Source organism: Mytilus galloprovincialis, chromosome 8 (assembly GCF_965363235.1).
Source record: "Mytilus galloprovincialis chromosome 8, xbMytGall1.hap1.1, whole genome shotgun sequence".
Taxonomy (NCBI): Eukaryota; Metazoa; Mollusca; class Bivalvia; order Mytilida; family Mytilidae; genus Mytilus; species Mytilus galloprovincialis.
Genome location: NC_134845.1, coordinates 85,161,495 through 85,180,085, shown reverse-complemented (window position 1 = coordinate 85,180,085; position 18,591 = coordinate 85,161,495). Strand labels below are relative to the sequence as shown.

At 33.0% G+C, this 18,591-nt stretch overlaps 1 long non-coding RNA gene across 1 annotated transcript; it reads right to left on the bottom strand.

Annotated features, from left to right (window-relative positions):
* Nucleotides 1-13,928: 13,928 nt before the first annotated feature.
* On the bottom strand, nt 13,929-17,630 carry LOC143043615 (uncharacterized). Its single transcript, XR_012968502.1, has 3 exons — nt 17,517-17,630; nt 15,582-15,722; nt 13,929-14,057 (listed from the first exon to the last, which is right to left on the bottom strand). It is a non-coding gene; the product is annotated as an uncharacterized LOC143043615 (long non-coding RNA).
* Nucleotides 17,631-18,591: the final 961 nt, after the last annotated feature.

Sequence of the window (18,591 nt, the reverse complement as noted above, 5' to 3'; positions counted from 1 at the left end):
TCATCGTGTTCGGGGGTCATAAAGGGTATACATCATATAGTAATATATATAAAGTATATTATAATGGTTCTGTGGCGTTCTAAACTAGATTTTATGAATTGTAAATGGTTTTTCGTCTAATCTAAAACAGCTGGGATGTAAAATAGTTATCCCATTCGGACTTGGTGTGTCTCCGGCCATCGGATTGTTCTTACACTGACACACCGCGTCCTCGTGGGATAACTATTAATGAACTCTTAATAGCTGCACTTTCCTTGGGAAAATAGCCTACTGATTAAAGATGAAAGAGTAAAGTTTAAAATAAAAACTTTTTGTATTTTGCAAAATTTCATGCACTTTCTAATAGTACGCATAAATAGAATAATAAAAAAAAAAATTGTAAGGATAAATAAAATGATACTTATTTAATTTATATACCTTACATTTGAGGGAATTATTTTCTTTTTCTTTCAAAAAAACACAATGCCAGACTGCTGATATAAGAGGTTGGTCATTTAAAAACGTATCAACAGTATCGTATACGTTGACGTATCCGCATCTGCAGATTTATCAAAAGTTATTATGTGATCCCGAGCTTAAGAACACCTTACGTTCGAATCAATCAAACATTCACTTTCAAAATTTGCAATAGTGGTGTTTTGTAAAAATAATAATAAGGGGGTCTATCAACTACTTTTACATGCCCTTGAAAAAGGGCCAATGTAGGGCAGGTACATGAATATCGTACACAATCCTTTAATAATCTAGTTAAAAAATATTTCAAGATCTTACATAAATAAACACACACAAAAAATCAAATGTACTACTTATATACCTGTAAGGAACTTTGAATAGTGTTCATTTGCGATGTTATCATAAGAGGTAATAGAAACACGAGTTGTCTTCAGATGTCATAGAAATACATGTACAGTTAATAAAACAGCACTGAGTATCACTCTATTTGTCAAATAAATAAAGGCAACAGTAGTATACCGCTGTTCAAACTCATAAATCCATGGACAAAAAACAAAATCGGGGTAACGAACTAAAACTGAGGGAAACGCATAAATATAAGAGGAGAACAATGACACAACATTACAAAGTAACTAACACACACAGAAACGGACCAAGCATCAGACAAAATCCCACGAGAATAACAAATATAACATCAAAACCAAATACATGAATTTGGGATAGACAAGTACCGTGACACGTCTTAGCGCAATGTCAATTTACACTAAAAAATATAACATAGAAATGACAACATAATATTACAGGACTACAATACAAATAAATAGGAAAACGTATTAGACAAAGAAACACAGTACATGATTAATGAATAACAAAAAGCATCAGATTTAAAATTTAATACGCCAAAAACGCACCTCGTCCACACAAGACTCACCAGTGACGCCCAGATATAAAAGATCGAAAGCGAAAAAAAGTACAAAGTTGTACAGCACTGAAGATCAAAAGTTGAAAAAGGTTGTGTCAAATACGGCTAAGTTTTTATGCTTGGGATAAGAACATCCTTATTATTTAGAACAATTAATGCTATTGCAAACAGTAAATTTTATCAAATGAATATAACAGATATACATAATGAAACTGAAGTATTGACTCATTACATAAAACAAACACGAATACATAATGAATGACCAACACAGAATAGACACACCCAACTCAGTCCAGGCCTCAACGCAGTAAATTATGAAAATGACGTCACATACGATGGTGAAAAGGCATTAAAAATTACGTCACATACGATGGTGAAAAGGCATTAAAAATTACGTCACATATGAAAAACTATATCTCAAAAGTAAGATAGAATTAGGATTGATTAAAGATTAAAATAGAACTAAATACTGATATTGCATTTAAACACAATGCATATTGCAATACTTATTAATAGCAATTAACTATAATATATATATATATATATATATATGTGCAGTTTGTTATGAATCCAACTTCAAACGTAAATTATCGTACAGATTATGTTGACCAAAATTAAATCTAATAAATGACGGCGGTGATTAATTTTTGTTTCCATAACACATAAATATAATAGAAAAGATGTCAACACATTTGACAAAATCCGATGAGAATTACAAATATAACATTAAACATTTAAACTAAATGCATGAATTTGGGATAGACAAGTACCGTAACACGTCTTATAGTAATGTGAATTCACACTCAGCAAAACAGTCACAATCGGGAATAAGTCACGTTTGGTAATTAAAAGATTAGACGACATAATGACAAACCACAATCTACCATGTGGTAAAAATGTCCTTAGCTAGTTTGGTTAAACACACATCGTATGGATCCACCAATTCGTGATGGTGTCCATAAAATTTACGGAGTGTCAATTTTAACAATTTGGTTCTACGTGAGCACAAGTTAGCACACAAATAAACGATTTTACCGTATTCACTCCTATCATGCCTGTAAACTGTTCCAACTATCCGAAATATCTTTAAAAGTCGAATTACATGTTCCACAAAAACTCGGTATGTCCTACTTGTTTTGTTATTTTTTGCATTAGAAATTAATCAGTTGCCCATTTGCATTATTGAAAGTACATAAAATTAAAGCTGGAGATTACATACAGTTTTTTGGTATATCTGCAGATGCGGATACGTCAACGTATATGATACGGTTGATACGTCTTTAAATGACCGACCTCTAGTTAAAGCAAAAGATTGTTTTCGGAGAAACACAATACATTTAAATTTATCTATAAAAAGTAAGCATTTAATGTTGAAGGGTCTGAATTCAAATATTCATACAGAGAGTTTTAAATTTATATAAAAAAAAATCCAATTTCAAAAAGAGGATTTATATAACATTATGTTGCTTTTAAAATTAAAAAAATATAAAGATAAATAAGTATTAACTTTTACCTGAAGCAGAAAAAAAACAATTTATCCTTCACAAACTATGTCAGTGCTATTTCATTTCATCCATTGAAATGATCATTACCTATGTTTTATATTTAGTTCTTTATAAAAAGTGAACTCTAATTAAGGTTTGAATTTTACATCGGTAAAGGATAGTTTTGTAAGGTCACTCGAAAGTGTGAATATGTTCTAAATCGGCTTCGCCTTGGGCTTAAAATCTTCATAAGACATGACCAAGTATTGTCTAACCTATAATTAGTCACTTGATATTTTTGTTTAAAAATTAAAGACTTAATTCAAGATATCAAATAAGAAAGTAAGGGGTAAGGATTTTAGGGGCTTACTTAAAGGATCAAGGATTATAGGGCACATTAAAATTGCATACTCTTTAGTGTTTGTGAATTGAAACTGGAAAATGGTTGTTTTATAAGTTTTGAAACTCCCTAAGAATCATTTCAGCATGCAAGACAATGATATCAATCCAAATTTGAGACATACTTTTTTGAGAAATTCATAGGCAACTGAGGCAGCTCTTTTTTTTTCAGAAAGACACTAGATTATGGCAAATTTGGTTAAATGATCTTGAGAATTCTTAAAATCTCATAATTTTGTTATATTAAAATCTCCATCAGGCATACTCTGCATATCAACTTGTCCAATGACATGAGTTAAATTTCTTTTACAACATAGGTTTAACTACGAGTTTTTTTTTGTCAGACATTTGCGATGAAGCTGACATTCTTCACAATCAAATTTATACAAATTAATGGCGTTAAGAGTCACATTTTCATATTTCCGTGTTTTTATGAGTTTTTCAAGACCTCAAAACTGAAGCTTATATACCTGCAACAACATTTTATCATCGTTTCTTCCTGTATAAGAATGATCTTTTTGTGGATTGAATAAGTCAACTAAATGGTCCATCTCTTTTTTTATACTTTTAATGTTGACATTGTTTTCCTTTTCGTCGAGCCTGCGTTTTTTGTCGCAAAAGCGAACCAACATTAATTCCGTCAACAGCGGCGTCCACAAATATTCGCTCTGTGGTTAAAGTTTCTTTTTAATTTTTGATAACTTTCTTAAATTATCCTGGATTTCTACCAAACATGAATAGAAGCTTGTTTATGATCAAAAGATAAATTTTCAAGAAGTAAATTTTGCAAAATTAAAATCAAGTTTTTCCGTATTTTACTTATAATTAGACTTAGTTTTTATGCCAGTTAACATTACATTCACACTGTGATTAAATTTTATTAAATTTTAATAACTTTCTCAAAATATCCAGGATTTCTATCAAAATTGAACAGATAAAATTGAGAATGGAAATGGGGAATGTGTCAAAGAGACAACAACCCGACCAAATGAAAAACAACAGCAGAGGGTCACCAACAGGTCTTCAATGTAGCGAGAAATTCCCGCACCCGGAGGCGTCCTTCAACTGGCCCCTAAATAAATATATAATAGTCCAGTGATAATGACCGCCATACTAATTTCCAAATTGTACACAAGAAACTAAAATTAAAATAATACAAGACTAACAAAGGCCAGAGGCTCCTGACTTGGGACAGGCGCAAAAATGCGGCGGGGTTAAACATGTTTGTGAGATCTCAACCCTCCCCCTATACCTCTAACCAATGTAGAAAAGTAAACGCATAACAATACGCACATTAAAATTCAGTTCAAGAGAAGTCCGAGTCTGATGTCAGAAGATGTAACCAAAGAAAATAAACAAAATGACAATAATACATAAATAACAATAGACTACTAGCAGTTAACTGACATGCCAGCTCCAGATTTCAATTAAACTGACTGAAAGATTATGATTTCATCATATGAACATCAGGCACAATCCTTCCCGTTAGGGGTTTAGTATCATACCGTCATAACATATATGAGAAGAACATAACCCGTGTCATGCCAACAACTGTTTTTAGAATAAATGTGTTTAGTTCCGATGCAAAGACCTTATCAGTGACTCAATATTAACGCCAAAATATGCAATCTTTAATGACTTGACAACAGTATCGTAATTATTTCCCTTCTTAATAAGTCTATTCAAAGGTTTTGTAAGTTTCTGAGGTGAATACTGACACCTTTGTGCTTTATAAAGAATATTTCCATAAAAAATTGGATGTGAAATACCTGAACGTGTTAGAAGTCTGCATGTTGAGCTATATTTACGAATGATGTCTTTATACCGATGATAAAATTTAGTAAATGTTTTGACTAGTTTGTGATATCGAAAACCCTGGTGTAATAATTTTTCAGTAATACATAAATTTCTCTCGTTAAAATCTAAAACATTGTTACATACACGAGCGAATCGTACTAGTTGAGATATATAAACACCGTAAGATGGTGACAAGGGAACGTCACCATCTAAAAACGGATAATTAACGATAGGAAATGAAAAATCATCCCTTTTATCATAAATTTTAGTATTCAGCTTTCCATTAGTGATATAGATATCAAGATCGAGAAAAGGGCAGTGGTCATTGTTAGTATTAGCTGTATTTAAAGTAAGTTCAACAGGATAAATTTCATTAATATACATATTGAAGTCGTCATTATTGAGAGCCAAAATATCATCCAAATATCTAAAAGTATTATTAAATTTGTTTATCAGATGTTGTTTCGATGGGTCTTTGTTTATTTTTGTCAAAAATTGTAACTCATAACAATACAAAAACAGGTCCGCAATAAGTGGTGCACAGTTAGTCCCCATTGGAATTCCGATAATCTGACGATATACGGAATCCCCAAAGCGAAGCTTGTTTATGATCATATTAAGATAATATCTAGAAGTAAATTATGTAAAAAAAAAACTATCCTTTTTCGTATACTACTTATTTAAACGGACTATTTTTTTCAATTAACATAACATACACTCTGCAGTTAAAGTTAAGATTTCCTAAACCATCCTGAATTTTTCACAAATTTGGACAGAAGCTTCTTACAGAACTAGTCAAAAGATAATATTTAGAGGAAAATTTTAAATTTTTTTCCCCTATTTTTGGTTGGCCTGCGACTCACAGCAGAAGACGGCGAGACACAGGATTCTGAAAAACCCTTAAAATATGATAATTAATACTCACTGATTTTCTAGTAAGTATTACCATAACTTTTGATCAGTTGACCATATTACAACATTGCTTTAACAGTTAGTAAATAGGTTTAAAAAATCATTTTAAAATCAGTTTTGTAGCTCAAACACTTATTTGTTATATTTGTAAAATTTTAACATACCTTCAGCTGAAACTTCAGAAAATAATAGGAGATATGACACTACTTAAAATTAAATATCACGGTATTTATCCTGGTTGTATGATATACCATTATCATTTAAATATTAAGTACATAATTTTGATCATTAAATAAGCTACGATGAAGTATGGTAATTTGGTGTCTGGTGGAGAGTTGGCCATCATACCACATCTTCTTATTTTTGCCTTTTTATCTAAAGTATCTGAGATAATCAATATCATTCATTTTTCAAGGGTAAAATTACGAGGGTCTAGATTGGGTCTACCGACTACAGAATTACGAGGTTCTCGATTGAGTCTACCGAACACAGAATTACGAGGGTCTCGATTGAGTCTACCGAACACAGAATTACGAGGGTCTCAATTGGGTCTACCGAACACAGAATAACGAGGGTCTCGATTGGGTCTACCGAACACAGAATAACGAGGGTCTCGATTGGGTCTATCGAACACAGAATTATGGGAGTAAAATATAAGGTTTAGAGAAAAATGGACAAAAAAGAATAGCAATTAATGTGGTTCGATATTTAAAAGACCAAAGAAAAAACAGCAACATTAAATAATAAGACCCGATCGGGTATCGTCATAGGAAATTATTACTGTGGATCCATTGTTGTAAGAAAACAACCAGTAACAATTTTAAGGAGAACAATTCGGTGCTATTAAAAATTCTCAATCACACAGTTGTGCATCTTGCCCTTAGCAAAAGTTTGGGTTTGATAACATGAATATCGTTTATAAAGGAAATCAGACAAAGTTTCGGGTGTATATTTTTTATACTTCAAAGTTCTCTCTGGTCAAATACCTGATAAACCTTCATTATTCTTTTTTCGTGTCCTTTAAGACTTAAAAGGTCCTCAAGTATTCATAAAATCTTGTCTTCAATTTTATGGTGTCTTGATTGATGGTCTCTGATAAAAGTATATCCAGAAAAGTGGGTCATTTATTAAGTGATATTTTCGTTTTCTTAAAACATTTTATAATCCACAATTGGTGCATTTAAGAAGTGTATGCAATAAATGACGTCATTATCAAACACTGACCACCTAGCTCATTATGCTCTCAGTGACTAGCAGTATCGAAAACAGTAAAATAACAAAAATACTGAACTAAGAGGAAAATTAAAAACGGAAAGTCTATAGTCAAATGTCAAAATCAAAAGCTGAAACACATCAAACGAAGGGAAAATAACTGTCATATCATTAACTAGGCATTTATGTAGAAAATGGTTGATTAAACCTAGCTTGATTGCTAACTAAACGTCGCACATGCATGACCGTCTCATTACTTTCGGGAACGAAAATAAAACTTTATAAAACTTAAAAGTAATTGAGATTATCAACTCCCTCATTTAGGATTCAGATATACAATTAAAAAACTATTTAATTTCAATTGTTCGTTTGTCCATCTAATTGTAATAATAACAATTTGTATAACTAAAAAAATAGATTGTGATAAATGTGTATGGTTAGCTCGTACTGGACCATACGCGTATACTCATACGGTCCGACCGTACGCGTATGGTCGGACCGCACGAGTATACGTATACGGTCCGGATCGTACGCGTACGGTCCAAATACTCATATAGTCTGGCACATTTACATGATATTCAACTTTAATTAAGTGATTAAAGGGCACTCGTTGCAAAGATAAGTAGGGTTTAATATCTACATTAATCATCGAAGATGATCATGACAAAGTCCACAACACGTGGTCATAGAAAATTTATGAAAGCCAGAGCAAATAACCTACATGTATTTGCTATACAAATTATATTTTTACATCCTTGCTTTCATTTTGTTATCTTTAAGTTGTTTATGATGCAAAAACATATAAAGCTAATACGGGTTATAAGAAGGCTATTTCTCACAATTAACTAGACTTTTTTTGAAATAATTGAAAATAGAAAAACGTTCGGATCATTTTTAGAGAATTATTAATAATATTTTGTTCATGGGCAATTATAAGAATTTGGTATCATCCTTAGTATATATGTTATGCTTGGTCTGATACCAAACTGTATCAATTTATTTGAAAATATGAAGTCAAGTTATAAACAGTATTATATTGTTAAATGCACTGTTTCTGAGAAATGCTCACATTATTAAGTGATGTTACTGTAACGTTTATGGGTCATCGTAAATTTCCCTATTTCTATTTTTAGATACTATATATAACTATAGTTGTCCGGTCACTTTTTCGCGGGGATCGTTTTTCTCGTGCTTGGAACTCAATGTCCAGACTTGGATATTTAAACCTCGTCAGGGCAGTGTTTCCCCAAGCATTTCGGGGAACATTTTATGAAATACAGCGCCAGATTGATAGACCCTGCTACTTATTACTTGTAAGAGTACCACATGGGCTATCCTCTATGAAGACCGTGCACACCCCGTCTGCAGATGAGACGCCTAGGGCAGGCAGGTTCCTCCTCACACCACAGGTTGCAATTTGACTTGCTCTACAGGAACTCCTAAATTCTTAATTATGCTGAGTGTTTCTCAAGGGGCAAATGTTTTGTTATTGAATTTATTCTATTATATTAAATATCAATCATTTGAAAGTGACTTCTGTTTTGTGCCAGTATGATGTATTTGGACTATGCTTTGGTTTACACATAGATACCCCTCTTATCACATATACTAACATTTCATTATTAGAGAGTAGGTATGGATCCATAATGCTCAATTTCATTGGGGACTTTGTGAATTGTGATATTATATTTGAGTGTAACTATCAAGAGAGTTACATCAGAACTAAGAAAACATTGCATCTATAAGGATTTGTTTCATTCCCATACCAACAGGAAATTATATGCATCTTTACATACTTACAACTCCCGTTAGCGCCATGTGTCGCCTAGGGCAGGAATATCTTTACATACTTACAACTCACGCTAGCGCCATGTGTCGCCTAGGGCGGGAATATCTTTACATACTTACAACTCCCGTTAGCGCCATATGTCGCCTAGGGCGGGAATATCTTTACATACTTACAACTCCCGTTAGCGCCATGTGTCGCCTAGGGCGGGAATATCTTTACATACTTTACAACTCCCGTTAGCGCAATGTGTCGCCTAGGGCGGGGAAATCTTTACATACTTACAACTCCCGTTAGCGCCATGTGTCGCGCAAATATATTTTTATACCAGGAGACAATTACATCGCCCCTAGTTTTTTGGTGGGGTTCGTCTTGTTTATTCTTTAGTTTTCTATGTTGTGTCTTGTGTGCTGTTGTTTGTTTGACTTTTTTCATTTTTAGCCATGGCGTTGTCAGTTTGTTTTAGATTTATGAGTTTGACTGTCCCTTTGGTATCTTTAGTTCCTCTTTTACAGATTATAATAAACCACCAATAAAAACCTTCAAAAAGTATGTATACATAATGGGACAACAATTAACAGTAACACAGCACTAAATTTACACAACTTCAAAGACAATATTGTGTGTATAAACTTTGTTAACATCTTAAGTCATATCATGGTTTGCATATACACATGAAATCAATAACAAATTCACCCCACAAATAAATATAGATCTACAGTGCTAAATTATCCAAATTTCCATGAATAAGTTTATAATATCCCCGAAAATATAAGAATATATATATATGGTGACTTATCAATTTGCACTATCTTTTGGTGCAAATACAGGCATATTAATCCTACTCTTTTTGAAAATAAAATCAATTATCCCCGAAATGTATGCTGCATTGCTTTATGTTTTTAGTAAAATTGCTGGTAAAGTTGTTGGATGTTTACTCTTTGTGAACATGCTGTTGATTTTAAGGAAATTGTAACTATAGAACGAAAAAGTCAAAGGAAATGATGATGGTCTCCTAATATTGAACGGACATCTAAGAATGCGCTCTTTGTGTTCCTATGCTACATAAACACAATTGTGATCGCTGTATCCCCATTTGTGACATTTTTACTTGTTATATAGGTTTAAGATGGTTAGTATCGTTTTCAATATGATGGAAATTTATGCGACTGTCATTCAAGAGAGGGACGAAAGATACCAAAGGGACAGTCAAACTCATAAATTCAAAACAAACTGACAACGCCATGGCTAAAAATGAAAAAGACAAACAAACAACAGCACACACGACACAACATAGAAAACTACAGAATAAACAACACGAACCCCACCAAAAAACTAGGGGTGATCTCAGGTGCTCCAGAAGGGTAAGCAGATCCTGCTCCACATGCGGCACCCGTCGTGTTGCTTATGTGATAACAAATCCGGTAAATAGTCTAATTCGGTAGGTTATATTCATGAAAGGGAAGGGGATTTTAGATACGGCGTAAGGACCATATCCGATATCATTTGTGAAACGGTTTTCCATAACGGTCAACCAACTCGTGATGGCGTCCGTAAAATTTACGAAGGGATGATTTCAACTTCACCATTTGGAACTCTTGGTTTAATAGCTTCCTTGTAAGTTTTGTTTTCAACCGACCCTCATTGTCAATTTCTAGATGTAAGTCAAGATATGAGGCCGACTTAACTGTATCTGTAGTATCCTTTATCTCTAGCTCGATTAGATAGATGCGTTCCACATAGTCACCAAATTTTGAATTATTTAGTGAAAGAACATCTTCTATATAGCGAAAAGTAGAGTTAAAAGATATTGCTAACTTCTTATCTTTCTTCCTAAGAAGTTCCTGCATGAAGTCAGCCTCATAATAATAAAGAAACAAGTCGGCAAGTACAGGGGCACAGTTTGTTTCCATTGGAATGCCGACAGTCTGTTAAAAAACACGTCCTCCGAACGTAACAAATATGTTGTCAATCAAGAAATCAAGCATCTTGATAATATCAGTTTAAGAGAATTTTTCGATCGAATCAGAGTGATCCTTTACAGAGTAGGATTTATCCCTCCCTAAGACAAGATACTTGTATCTACGTTGGCCATTCTTTTTTACGAACCAAAGCAATACCAAATCTTTCAATTTGTCTTTTAGTTTGGAATGTGGAATACTAGTGTACAGAGTAGAAAAGTCAAATGTTTTAATACTGTTACAAGATGAAAGAGAGTTAGATTGTATGTACTCTAAAAGATCTTTGGAATTTTTAAGTATCCACATCTGATTCAAGCCCCCTCTAAAATAGACAGTTTCACAATAACTTTGAATCCCGTCTTTGATTGCTGATAAAATAGATGTTAATAATTTAGAAAGAGGTTTCGTGGAGCACTTGGAAGACCCAGCAATATACCGTTGTTTGTAAGGACACTTATGTAGTTTAGGTATCCAATACAGTGATGGCAGATCCAGTTCTTCATCTTTGGTTGAAATTCAAAAGGAACACAGAACAGACCTATGATTATCCAGGATTTCCTCTTTGGTAAGAGTCGTGGGGGTATATGTTGAGTTTCCTAGTGAATTGTCAATACCTAATTCGTTTATCAAGCAGTTAATGTAATGAGTTTTACATACAAAAACGATGTTGTTTGGGGCTTTATTTGCGGGGACAACAACATATTTGTCATGAAGGTAGGATAGGTGTTTTACGACATTTGGGTCTTTAAAGATTGACGTAGCATGACCATTGATAGACCCATTCAGTTTCTTAATTCTGATTTGTATCAACGACCTCACTACCTTAATCCATTCGGACAGAGTGTCTACGTCTTCTTTCTCGCGGTTAGCCCATTGCCTGGCATAATCCTCAACTGAATCCATCAAAATTTTAAAGTTGTATTTCCAATTGATGGATTTAGGCTCACGATATTTCGAACCTTTCGATAACACATTTCGTAGAGAAGTGTTATTAACAATGCTGAGGTCACCGGTAATAACGTGGGAAGTTTAGCTTGCTATACAATTATGCTCAATCTACCATTTTCTTCATAAAAAAATCCTGTACCAATTCAGGACTATGACAATTCGTTTAATTTGTTTGAGCTTTTGATTTTGACATCAAACCACAATGTGGAAAACATAGAACCACAACAACGATTAAATTGCAATCAAAATTCACATGTGTATATCTTTATTTGACGAAAAGATCATTCCTTAGGCTTTTACTTTACAACCGTCCTCGTGTCGTTCTTACTATTTGAACCAAGCAGCTGAAATAAATGATATAATAGAGATTAACAAAATTGTAATTTGTTTCATGTCACCTCAAAAACGTTTAATTTTATTCCCGGATCAGATCTTATAATGTTAAATCAATACCAGGAATATGACAGTTGTTATCCATTCGTTTGATGTGTTTCAGCTTTTGATTTTGACATTTGATAAGGGACTTTCCTTTTTTGTATTTTCCTCGGAGCTCACTTTTTTTTTTGGTGATTTTACTGTTGAATCCTGGCGAGGGAAGAACAAAAAAGAAAATTTGCAGATTTAACATTGTTGTGGTGATATTTACATTTACTTTTTATTTACCTTTGCAAAATTCATCATCCTCATCACTGCCATCCGCACAATAAACTTCCTGTCCATCACACAAAGATGCGTAAGGAAAACAATGGATACCATCTCTACATTTAGTGAAGCCAGATGCACAACTTCTCTCTACAATGAAAGAACTATTCTGATTAAAGAAAATGATAAGCTTTCTTTAAAAAAAAACATAGTATGGAAATGATGTGTAGGAAAATTGATTATTTTAACGATATTTAATAACGATAAATACAATCATAGTGGTGTAACCTGTGTATGAGGGTTTTAATGATATTTAATAACGATAAATACAATCATAGTGGTGTAGCCTGTGAAAGAGGGGTTTAACTAAATGATATAACGATAAGTACATTCATAGTGGTGTAACCTGTGTAAGAGGGTTTTAACTAAATGAAATAACAATAAGTACAATCATAGTGCTGTAACCTGTGAAAGAGGGGTTTAACTAAATGAAATAATGATAAGTACAATCATAGTGCTGTAGCCTGTGTAATAGGGTTTTAACTAAATGAAATAACAACATGATCGATGTGTATCGACAAAGAATCGTAATCTTGAGTTAGATCCTTTACTAATTGAATGAGTGCAAATGATCGGCATAAAAGAATACAATCGTTGTCGTTAGTTCGAACAATAAAATGCAACTATTCATTATTACTTTCTAAATTGTTAGTTAGTTAGCATGACATACGTATATTGGGTTAATAAATAAGTTTTTATAAAATATGAAAAAGTAAGATCACAAAAATATTGAACTCAAAGGAAAATCCAATCGGAAAGTCCATAATCACATAATCACATGGCAAAATCAAATGACAAAACACATCATAAAACGAATGGACAGAACTGTCATATTCCTGACTTGGTAATATTGTAAAACAGCAATTATTCTCCTTCTTGCAAAGCTTGAATTCCGTGCTGGTATTTGGCATAACGTTTTGTCTTGTATACCGTGCTGGTATTTGGCATAACGTTTTGTCTTGAATTCCCTGCTGGTATTTGCCATAACGTTTTGTCTTTTTTTTGTTATATCCAATCTTTTACGTTTGTATTATGTTTTACCCTTCTAAATACCTGGTATCGAGCATTGCTAAAGATTATCTTCCCTTCTTTTCTTACAGAATGCAATGTATTTTTGTCATAAGAAACATACAAAGGCCATTAACAGTGAAGTATCGACGACTTTTATTATTTGTTTTTTCGTTTATTTTCATGTTGAACATAGGTTTCTGTGGTCTCTTTAATATTTCCGAAAGATGTTTGTTTTTGCTATTTTAAACATCTGTTTTGTCTCTCCAATCTTTTATGTTTTGTTTTCGGCAATTGTTGTGCTTTAAAATCAAACTTGTAAGACTAATGTACAAAACTCATACCTTTGCAGAAATCTTCATTTTTATCGCTACCATCTGGACAAAAGTGCCTCCGTCCATCACAAAGGGACACATCGGGGAAACAATGAATACCATCCCTACATTTAGAGTGCCCCGAAGCACATGCATGTACTGTAATGAAACGTTTGTATTTGTAGCAACAGTTTCCTGAATTACTGAGGCCAAGTGCGACGTTGCTAATTTAAAGTTTTCGTTGGAATGGTTTTACACTTGTAATTTTGGGGCCCTTCATAGCTAGTTGTTTGGTGTGAACCAATGCTCCGTGTGGAAGGCCGTACATTGACCTATAATGGTTTACTTTAATAAATTGTTATTTGGATGGAGAGTTGTCTCATTGGCACTCACACCACATATTCCTATATCCATTATCATTTTTAAAATTTTTATTTACTTGATTTCAACTATGACAATATTTGTCCTGAACTACTGAGTCTAAGTGCAACGTTGCTGATTTAAGTTTTTCTTAAAGTTGCATCATTATTTTTAATATTTTGATTAACCTCATCAAAATTTTATTAAAATGTAAACATCTGATATGACGTGCTTCTTTCGCTTTTGTAAACAACATCGTGACAAAATTCTCGATCTATCTATACTTAGCGCAGACTCAGAGAGACATAATAATGGGTGTTACAATATACCTCCCACGTAAATCCACATGTGTCCGAGACTATTTACCAACGCTTTACCGATAAATTGAAATTAGACTACAAAAACTTTAATTCTTATTTGAATGCATAAAAGAAAAAAATTAGAAATCTACCAATCAAAATAGAATAAAATTCAGCTAAAGTTAAAGATTGCTTTTGTTGCATTTAAGTCATTTCAAAATATGACGTCATACATATGAAAATGCTGAAGCTGGAGATTTTTCTGTTACCATTGAAATTCGTATACTATTACATTAAAATGATTCTTTGAAGTAGGTGTTGTTTTATTATTTATTCTAATGCATTATTCGCATGTTTACAAATTTCAGCAAGTCAACATGGCTGCTCCTTAGATACAAAATGCCATCTTAGGATTTGATCATAAATTACGAGAAAAACATTAAGATTAAAAATAACAAATGTTCGGTTTAAGAATTAAAAGAATAAAGTTGATTTTTTTCTAGCGGTTATTTACGAAGTAATTCCTGCAAGCTACAGCTAGATTTATTAGAAAGTTTAAGCTTTGTCTAACAGGGAGTAAAAAAGAACAGCAGCACATAGGTATTCCCACCTTCGCTTCAGTTTTTAAATGACCGTATTTTTCCTACAAAAATTGAAATAATTCATGGAAGGCATACAATTGTTGAAAATTAACACATGACCTGGGCCGTGATATTCGAATTTTATCCTGAGAGTTAGCATAGTTAGCGAGGGATACAATTAACGAATATGATGGCCCTGGCAATGTGTAAATTTACAACAAGTGTATGGCTTCCATGAATCATTTCATAATCAGACATGTATATGCTTTTATAGTAATTTAAAATACAACGCGTTATTTCTTTAATGAAATTTATTCATTGGTACTTTGAACAATGCCTAATATAAACAAAGATTTTAATACTCTTCATATGTCTGCAGTTTACTCTTTTTTACTTTCGGAAAGCGAATTTTAATTTATGAAGTAATATAGAAATTTATTTACATTTACAAAACTCAGGATCCTCATCACTGTTATCAGCACAATCAATTTTAGAATACCACTTGGTTCCGTCACACAGATGCTTGCGATTAATACACTGGATACCGTCTCGACATTTCACATAGTCGTTGGCACACTCGTGTACTAAAAAAGATAAATACAGCAAACAAAATTTAGGAAGACCCTAACTGCAACTAAACTTAACTTGCACCTCACTTTATTTTTTATATATAAACCATATATATATTTGGTACTCCTCAGCAAATCCGTATGGTAAAGTTCTGAACCATAACTAGCTCATGTCGAAGGTGTCGATCGAGGCTTTTCGCCAATTGAAAATTTCCTTGAGATCCAGATTCGTTTGAACACCACAGTTCTAGTTTTATGTCAATTATGTGTACTTGCTTATTAGGCAAAGAAACTTTCAAGTCTAGTTTAATTAATTGATAATGTCGCATGCCGTACAAAAAAGACCACGCGGGATTAATCAAAAGCATTTGTTCACAATATAGGAAAAAAAAACTAATTCACATAACAAGTATTCCGAAATGTTTTCATGTATATCTAAATAATTATCAAATTATAAATCAAATAATTGATTCCAAGTGTATCGAAAGCTTGTTTGTAGTTTTGTTGTCGTCCATTGCATCTTTCTTATTCAGTAGTAGTCAATGGTAGTTGTATTTACATTACCATACTTTGTTCTTTCATTGTGTATGTACCTCCCAATCTTGAAGAATACAAAAACGAGGAAAATAACAGATTTGTACAATTCTTGTGTTAAAAAAATAATAATCTGGCAGCTAGCATCACTTAAAAAGTAAAAAAGTTGTCATATTTTCATTGCCACGACAAGACGAATAGCGCTTTAAAAGGATGTGCTTTTATTTTTTGATTCGAGCGTCACTGATGAATCTTTTGTAGACGAAACGCGCGTCTGGCATATATATATAATTTTAATCCTGGTATCTATGATGAGTTTAATTTTTATCTTTAACCTAGATTTCGAGAATGTCGGAACGTCTGAGTCGTATACAAATTAACTTTTATTCAGACATTTCATCAAAATGGCTGCTGAAAAAAAGACGTGTCTCGGTATGTTTACATCCAACATTCATGTATTTAGTTATGATGCAATCTTATCGTTTGTCGTTTTAATCCTATTTTTTATTTACTATTCGTATGTAAAATTAAAGATATTTGATCACCTAGTTCATTTGTATGATTTCAGTATAAAGCTACTATATGCACAGGATTTATTTGTTTTAAACTGTTTGCATGATTTGATTTAGAAGAAACAATCGATTTCTCGTAATTGTTATAACATACACCAAACAACACTCACAAACTTAATTCCGATTTATATTTTTTTTTGTAAAAGAAAGGTACATGTGACGTCACTTTTTGGGGCGTTGATACATCCGTGTGACGCATAGCTCGTAATTTTATTCTACTGTCTTTTTTTTCAACTGTCGAAAATAATTTTTTGTGTTTGTTTTTATTCTGTAGTCAACTTGTCGAAATGTACTAATGAATTAATTGTTCATGTATTTCTCTTTCCTGAGTATTCTAACAGTTAGTTGTACTGAATTGCTGTCATATAATGCCATTTCAGCGGTAAATGTTACATTGCAGTATATAGGGTTCAACGAACCATTTTTTTCTAAACATCCTGTACCAAGTCAGAACATGACAGTTCTTATCAAATATTTCGTTGCTATACATGTTGTAATGGCGTTTAATTTTGTTGCAAATCAGTGTAACTGTTTTCCGTTGTTTTCTCTTATAGTTGATGTGTTTCCAACGTTTTCAGTTTGTAACCCGGATTAATTTTTTCTTAATCGATTTATGACATTTGAACAGCGGTATTCTAATGTTTCCGTTATTTGTTACTTTAATCAGATAATTAAGAAAATAAAAAAGACAGAAAACACATACCCCTACAGAATGCCGGATCTTCATCACTCCAATCGTTACAGTTAAACATGGTACCCCTTCTACTTCCACCATCGCATAATCCCCACAAAGGAAAGCATTCATTACCATCACGACATTTGATATAGCCTTCACCGCATGACTGGTCTGTTATCAAAGTAATAAAAGAGACAGATTAAGGAAAGCATTCATTACCATCACGACATTTGATATAGCCTTCACCGCATGGCTGGTCTGTTATCAAAGTAATAAAAGAGATAGATTAAGTGAAGCACTTATCACCATCACGACATTTGATATGGCCTTCACTGCATGACTGGTCTGTTATCAAAGTAATAGAAGAGAAAGATTCAGGAAAGCATTCATTACCATCACGACATTTAATATACCCTTTACAGCATGACTGGTCTGTTATCAAAGTAATAAAAAAGACAGATTAAGTGAAGCACTTATCACCATCACGACATTTGATATAGCCTTCACTGCATGACTGGTCTGTTATCAAAGTAATAGAAGAGACAGATTCAGGAAAGCATTCATTACCATCACGACATTTAATATAGCCTTCACAGCATGACTGGTCTGTTATCAAAGAAATAAAAAAGACAGATTAAATGAAGCACTTATCACCATCACGACATTTGATATAGCCTTCACTGCATGACTGGTCTGTTATCAAAGTAATAGAAGAGACAGATTGAGGAAAGCATCCATTACCATCACAACATTTAATACAGCCTTCACCGCATGGCTGGTCTGTTATCAAAGTAATAAAAGAGATAGATTAAGTGAAGCACGTATCACCATCACGACATTTGATATAGCCTTCACTGCATGACTGGTCTGTTATCAAAGTAATAGAAGAGACAGATTAAGGAAAGCATTCATTACCATCACGACATTTAATATAGCCTTCACCGCATGACTGGTCTGTTATCAAAGTAATATAAGAGACATATTAAGGAAAGCATTCATTACCATCACGACTTTTAATATAGCTTTCACTGCATGGCTGGTGTGTTATCAAAGTAATATATTGAATAAATTAATAAATTGGTTTACATTGTCATTTCTCATT